Source organism: Ambystoma mexicanum, chromosome 6p (genome assembly GCF_040938575.1).
Source record: "Ambystoma mexicanum isolate Mex_15411 chromosome 6p, UKY_AmexF1_1, whole genome shotgun sequence".
NCBI lineage: Eukaryota > Metazoa > Chordata > Amphibia > Caudata > Ambystomatidae > Ambystoma > Ambystoma mexicanum.
In genome coordinates this window covers 1,200,139,078-1,200,147,078 of record NC_090935.1, presented here as the reverse complement: position 1 = coordinate 1,200,147,078, position 8,001 = coordinate 1,200,139,078, and the positions used below count along the sequence as shown (strand labels likewise).

Genomic DNA, 8,001 nt, shown 5'->3' with positions numbered 1-8,001 from the left:
GCCACACAAGGGGAGAGACAAAAAAATGTAATCAATTTTTGATGAAAGCTTGCCAGTAAACCATGTGGCCATATCCGCCATATCCCCCCGGAGTTCTGCTGAATGTACAAGTGTACAATCATCAAAACATTTGCCCCACAGTTGTCCCTGCAAATTCTTGTTTATGGGATCACCTCTTGTGTGACAATATTCAGGTCCAAGGTTACGTTGCCCTCCCGTACGTGGAGGAATATTAACATTGAGATCACCCGCCACGATCAATACCACCTCAGATTGAAGTGAGTAGGCTTCTTCTATCATTGCCCCAAGAAATTCCAGCGAGTCAATTAGATGATTTTTAACATTCCAATAGATGTTGACAACCAAAAAATAGGTAGGGCCTGCACAATTCATGAGTTTGAGTAGAACAGCAAGACACCAATTTGACAGTCTAAAGATTTTAATTAAAATTGGGCCCCATTCAACATGTGCTACGATTGCCAGACCCCCAGCAGGCCTACCCAATTTTCCTTGTGTCGCAAGTTCAGAAAACACCATGAAGCCATCAAGGACGCATGGAGAGGTAAACCATGTCTCCTGCAGACAGAAGAATATACATTTGGATAGCATAGTACAGATTTCAGGAGAATTTTTTTAAAACCAATGGTCCCTCGAGTTCCATGACACTAGGGTAGAGGTGCCTACAGTCTTAAATATTTGGTTTTAAACCCTGTAATTGCACTATAGAATCTCGTAGGGTCAAGGCTAACCATCATAAGCTAAACTCATTTGAATCAGCATCATTCATTTTCAGAGACTTGCTTGGCAACCTTTCAAGCTGTTCTGTACCCCTACCTTTTGGGACTTGTGGGTCACTCCCTCCATCGACATTTTGTATACCTGTGCTATAGCTTGTGGCATTTTGTATACCTCTACTGTAGCTTGTGACATCATAACCAAACCTATTAAAGGTATCCACCTCCAACAATACAGCTTTGTAGATAGCTCTAGAATGGAAGACTATTCGAACATAGTCGTATCTTTCCGGGTGTACATAGGGCCAAAATTCTCCTTCTGTTCAGTGATCAGGGCCACCTTGTGTGGAAACAAGTAGTGTATTAGAACACTTGGAAGTTCCACAAAGTCTGGCCGCCTCAGCTGTATATCGTTGTAGGACCAAGGATTTGAATAGGGATCTTTGTTTGTATGCTGCCCATATTCTTCATTCTGTATTAACTTCTCATCTGGTAAATTCGCTATAACCTTCTTTCTGCCCGAACCTTCCCCTTGTCCGTGCTCAACTACCTCCGTAGTTGCACGACTTTCAGAAACCATGACTGTGGGTACCTTATCGGGTTCCACCATTATTAACTTCCTCACTCTCTGAGCAGCCCGTTCAAACCTAGATGGTTCGCCCACTACAACTTCAAGACATGGTCCCCCATTACCATTATGTACTGCTTTACCCCTTCCATCATTTGTTTCATAACTCTCCAAATCATTCTTTTTGTCGAGGTTAGCTCAAGTTCCTTTACATCATCTGATCCACTATCTGCAGTCACAACTTCCTTTCCACCTTCCACAGGAGCCAGGTTATCCTTCCAAGACTCACGTTTTGTTCCAAGGCTAAGTGCCCTCCCATATCCATTAAATTGAGAACTGGTCTCAACTTCCTTTCCAGCTTCCCCAAGAGCCAGTTTTTCCCTCCAAACCTCCTGTTCTTCTCCAAGACATTGGACCCTCCCTGGTCCATTAGAATGGAAACTAGATTTAGCTCCAAGTATCTTAGAATAGGATAATGGTGACAGCTTCCTATAATCAATAGGGAGGACAATAGACTTAAGCATAGGGATATTGGAATTTGTAGAGTATTCCCCAATCTCAAGCACTGCGGCTTCATCAGCGGGATTGACAGAGAACATCATATCAGCGTATGGGTTGATTTCAGGTTGTGTATTGGCAGACACTGAGTTAATATTAGTAGGCTCATTGGTAGACATAGCTTCAATTTGTAGAGATTGTTCCATCTCCTTACCCCCTATTTCATTAATCATCTTTTTTTTGGCAAAGAAATTTAGGAGGATGGCCTTGTTCCGATTATAACACTGTGGATCATTACCCACTTTAGATCTTCCTCCGTGTGTTTTGTTTTTTCCTTGTTTCTGTTATTGTGCTAATTGCCACAGTACCACCCTCTCTGTTACAGATCCCCTCCCCCTCCCCCGACACATCCAGATTGGTGACCAAATTGATGTAATTTACCTCTTCTCTTATTAAATTCTGCCAGTTTTCCTTGGACTTTCTGTTCACCCCTTTACCGGGCTTCCGCTTTGGGATATTATTTGCTTTTTTGAGTGGTCCCTCCTGAATTTTAGGAGAGGAGACTAGAATTTCTTTCGATACAGTAGCACTCCCCTCAATCACATCAACATCAGGACCTGGAGTGACCCTTATCTTCTTCCCAGCTGCAGGGTACCCAAGGTCTTTCTGGAGGGGTACAAATAACCCTTTCTCCTGTATAGCTCCAGTATTCGTCCCTTTGTTAGCTGCCACTTTAGCCTCTGTCATGATATAATTGCATTTATTCAACCCAACTGCCTTAATTAGATCCCCAATTAGCAGTGTGTGGAGTTGCAGTTCAGCTAGTATTTGTGCATTGAGTAGCCCGTGCGGAGTCTCCCCCCAGTTGCACCTCTCTGGGCTACTTTCTTTCTGTGCGGACGAGACTTGCCACTCTGCCTCCTGATTCATAGGGTATTGAGAAAGGGCAAGTAAAGAACTATTAATGGGGGAGATATGATTACCTTCACCATCACTGGCACCAATATCAGGCAAGGGGGATGAGACATCTTCCATAGTGGTTTTTAGGGGTTCATCCATACACACAATACTGTACTCATCCCCCCATTCTGTCCTGATTCAATCAAGATTATAGATTCATTACCAACAGACGTGGCAGGGACTCCCAACCCAACTACACCTGGCAGAGAAGGGGGAAGGGGCATTTCCAGCACCATTTTCATAGTACCCTTCACTGGGGTAAAAACCAGGGGGGCAGACAAAATATCATAATCCCATAACCCCGTCATTGTTTCCCTTCATGTTAAGGACACCGTTCTCTTGTAGATATATTTTTGAAGCTCCATACCCTTAATAAGTGGTCAAATGAACATGAGTAGTGCAAACACTTGGGGTGTATGGAACACTATACAGATAAACCATTGCCAGTACTATGCCACTATGAAACCAGTCTTAGGAAACCACATGGTTACCTTACTGCTGGTGGGCCAAACGCCCTCCTAAGTCTGTAGAACGGATGCCCAGTGCAATGTGTCACCCTTGGGGGGTAAGCATTGCACCCCTCCGTCACCCAAATAGCCAACCGGACCACTTACAAGCCGCTTGCGGATGCTCGAGTGCAGAGCTAGAAGTAGGCTATACCGATGGCGTATTGAGCGCTGGGGACGAGGCTGCAAAGGAAGAGGAGTGCCACATAACACAGTATTCGCAGCAAATCAATGAGCCCAATAAGCCCGGCAGGTGCAATACTTCAGTATAGTTCCCAATGCACAATAGATGTCCAGCACAGGCCGTATTCGCCGACCCTTGCGGCTTCTATAAGCCTACGGACGCTGAGCAGAGCAATATGCACAGCGCGGGCTGCCGATGTCTGCTATAGGAATTCTTGACAAATGCATACAAAATAGGTTCTACCGCTGACCGCACGCCCCATCAGCCATATCAGCTCACTTCAATAAGCGCACTTCCAGTATGTGCGCGCGTGCGGCGCGCATATGACTTGCTTGATAAGGCTTCTGGGGCTTGGAGGAGGAGCCACAAAGCAACTGCAATTCAAAAGTATACAGATTAGCAACAAAGTCCATGAAAAGGTCAATGTTACTTGGCTGAGACCTATTGTCCATACCGTGGCTTAAAGTCACAGTAGCACTTGAGGCAGGCTCTTGAAACATGGAACACAAAGCAGATGCAGATTACACGCCAGGATCAGCCGTATCAGCCCACTTCAATAAGCGCACTTCCAGTATGCGCGCTGGATGCGCGTATGAGTTGCCTGATAAGGCTTCTGGGGCTTGGAGGAGGAGCCACAAAACAACGTGGCTTAAGGTCACAGTAGCACTTGAGGCAGGCTCTTGAAATACGGAATACAAAGCAGATGCAGATCACACGGCGGGATCAGCCTTATCAGCCCACTTCAATAAGCGCACTTCCAGAACCAGTATCTTAACCCTCCATTCTCCTGTTATAGGCGCTACGCAAGGTCTGGCACATAACCAAGCAGAGAAGGGTCCGGGATACCGCTTAGAGCTCCATCCAGTATCGTGTGGCGCCCCCGTGGATACCAGTTGAGCCTAACAAATACATCTTTTTGGGGGCCTTAAAGGAGTCTACTGCTTCCGGGATGATATCCTGATCTCAGCTGAAACAGAAGAAAAACACAATGCCAAGTTAATGGGGGTGATCCAGGAGTGGGGTCTCACATTAAAAATAGACAAATGCAAGAGCAAAAGGAAGTATTGTATCTTGGACATTCAAAAAATACTGAAAGGATAAAACCCAGGAAGGAGTTGGTGAACTCGATTATGAACATCCCTGAGCCTTGCAACAAGGACTAATTGCAGAGGTTTTTTTAGGGATGCTTGAATATTACTCCTAATTTCTAGCCCACTACACCGAAAAAACTAAGTACATGAGGGAACTAATGAAAAAATGTGCTAAATGTACATTGTCAAAGGCAGGCAAAGAGGAGTTTGAGCAAATGAAGAAGGACATCAATAAAGCTCCCACGTTCAGCATGTTTGATTGTAAGGCCAAGACTGTGATTTCTGTAGATACCAATAAGATTGGATTAGGGGGAGTGATTGAACAAATTCAGGAAAAAGGTTTGCTTCCCATTGCATTTGCCTCAAGGATTTTAAAAGGTGCAGAGCTAAATTACTCAATGATCGAAAGAGAGGCACTGGGGGTCAAATGGATCTTGGAGCATTTCAGAAATCGCATATGGGGTTTGCAAATCCTGCTAAAGACAGATCACAAACCTTTGGTACAAATATTAAATTCCAAAACCCAGCACCTGATCTCACCAAGAATATGAAGGTGGGTGTTGGATATAATGTAATACAATCTGAGTATAAGGGGTTGTAGGTCAAAGGATCGAAAATAAAGGATCAACTGGTAAAAGGATTGTTTCAAAAGGATCGAATACAAAAGGGTCACATTTTTTTTGTTTTCATTTTTATTTTGGGGGGTCCCCCTCTAATCCCCCTTTTTTGTGGTGAAAACCACTTTTTTTTTCCAAAACGGAAACCAAAAAAATATATATATAAAAAAAAAATGTCGACCCTTTTGTATTCGATTCTTTTGAGTCGATCCTTTGACTTTCGATCCTTTGGCATTCGATCCTTTAACTGGACACCAGTATAAGGTACACTCCGGGAAAATTAAATATGGTGGCTGATTGCTTTTCGAGACTTCCATGGAACAGCAGAGATTATGATGAAGATTCCAATGGGGATTTCAATTCGGAGAACATTATTGCCAGTGTAAATCCATGTATAGTGAAGGAGGTGTGGATTAACGCAGTGACTGAAGATGCAGAACAGGTCTGTCTCAGACGGGCTTTCCATAGAGAGTGAAAGGAAATGTACCAGAGCATAGGCATGTACTCCCAAATAAGGGATGAAATATCAATGGATTCGACGTGCATATACAGAGGTGACCGTATTATCCCTACAGTGGAATTAACGGAAGATAATTCTTTTGGTGCATCAAGGCCACATGGGCAGGAGTCTCACAAAAAGGAGAGTGAGATGTAGCTACTGGTAGCCTGGCATGTGGAAAGAAATGGAAGAGGCTGTTAAAGACTGTGTAACATGAAGAAAACTCCTTTGCAACCAGTCGAAATTCCGGGACAAGTATGGTCCAAATTGGCAATTGATATTATGGGACCATACGAGAATTTAGATCCTCAAAAAATCTATATTATTGTTCTTTTAGACTATACCTCAAAATGGGTGGAGTGGGGCATAGTTGAGGGTACAGTCATAGCAGGGAAGATAGTGAAGTTTTTGAATAAAATTTTCAATAGGGAAGGAGACCCGTTGGAAATGGTGTCTGACAATGGGGCCCACTTTGTGTCAACGGAGTTCCAGTCATTCTTGAAGGAGAGAGCAATAGAACAACGCCGTTGTATCATCCCATGGTAAATGGACTGGTATAAAGGATGAATGGCTTTGTTAAAAATATCATTCAGATTGCCCTTACAAATACACTACCATGGAGAGAGACGTTAAGCGAAGCTCTCAACACCTACAGAACAACCCCACATTTGACGACGGAAGAAGACCATGGGGCCGCTTCTACCGATCCCCCACTCCTTCTATGGGCTTCCCAAGTCCTTACATTAAACTCTTATAGCGCTGCCTCATGCAAAACCTCTAGGGGGCCTGGGACGATTGTCCCCACTCCCCAGCAGTGGCACAACCCTCAAAAGGGGTGACAAATATGACTTTTCAGTTGAGCAAGCAAGAGGTGTTGAGATATGTAGGGAGATGCATAACAAGCAGAAAAAGTAGGTGTATGTTCTCTTTAGAAATTTGAGAAACAAGCTTTCTTTTTTTTTTTTTAACATCAGACGTAGGGGGACGTCAGAGCACTTTGAAAACACTATCAGTTCGTTTAATAATAGTATGCCATAGAGTATGTGCTGCGACAGAAGCAAGGATGTGCTACTTTAAGTCGTAGCAGGTCAGATATATAGCACCTCGCCTTCTCCTTTCTGTAGTCCACTTCTCCCGAAGGATAAAGCTAGATTACTCGTGAGGTTACTTCCTTGGGGGCTATTACTATGTGGCGTGATTGAGCGAGCTCCAAGTGTTGTTGGTAAAGCCCCTTTTCTTGTCCTTTTCCAAGAAGATTGTTGTCATTTTTCCGTGCTTCGGTTGTCACTGAATTCCACCACTCCAGAAATATTCATTTTCCTCCTCCTCACCCTTTTAAAATGGAGGATTTCTTTCATCGTCCGAACTTCAATAGGGCCATGAGCCTCTTTGTCTGTGAAGAGGGAGGTTTTGCAAGCTTTGCTAGCGAGTGTTCGGGAACAGTTGTGAACAGACTCTGCCCTGGTGAATTGTCCTTTGCATCTCATAATGCAACTGCTTGGTTAATAAATCAACAATAAACCTTTGTGCTATTCACTTGAGATCTACCCGTAATTTCTTCCTTACAGAGTTGCTGCTGTTCTTGATATCAGTCAGGCCACAGTGAGGGCATGAGCAGATTTTCAGACCACCTGAAGGGAAAGAATGCATTATAGAGCAACTATATTGCAGAGGTTAAAGCTATTTCTCTAGGATTACTGGGATTACAGCAAAATCACTTGGTGGTCTTCAAAATTTGGAAAACTGACATTTTCACTAAGATTAGGAATTAATTCTGCCCAACAAGCATAACCCTTAAATGCGGCAGTAACGCTATTACCGCCTCATTTATAGGACCGCCAAATCACAGGATTGGCGGATTTAACCCCAGCTCTAAACTGGGGGCAAATACGCTGCGATTTTGCCGATTTTCAGCACTAGTAATAGCGCCAAACATTCCCCAATGGGGAATGGGGAATTCCTGAATGAGCCCAATGGGGAATGGGGGCTTACCGTCTCCCAAACCCGTAATCCGGGGGGTAGCACTGGGGGGGTTTGGCGGTAGGGCGAATAGCGCCCAACTGGTGATGAGGCCGATAGTAATTATGATTTGTTTTGCAGGGATTATATTAAATACATTTAAATGAATTCTAAATGTAATATATTATTTCTAAATTATGTACAAAGAATTTCTGGTTATATCCTAAACAAATTGAATGGTGGCACTCACTGGCATAACCGAAATGGTGAGAAAAGAAATGTAGGAGCGAAAACTTTATGCATCTTTTAAATCATTGAATAGATTGAAAATGTCAGGTTTTCATGACCTGCTGACTGAATTGTATGACATTTACAGAGACCATTT

General features: G+C 43.6%; 1 long non-coding RNA gene across 1 annotated transcript in view; it reads right to left on the bottom strand.

Annotated features, from left to right (window-relative positions):
• Positions 1-421: 421 nt before the first annotated feature.
• Positions 422-8,001, bottom strand: part of LOC138510309 (uncharacterized) — a 121,737-nt gene continuing 114,157 nt past the window's right edge. Inside the window, exon 2 of the long non-coding RNA XR_011280362.1 lies at positions 422-4,417. This is a non-coding gene — a long non-coding RNA (uncharacterized lncRNA). The remainder of the gene's footprint in view (positions 4,418-8,001) is intronic.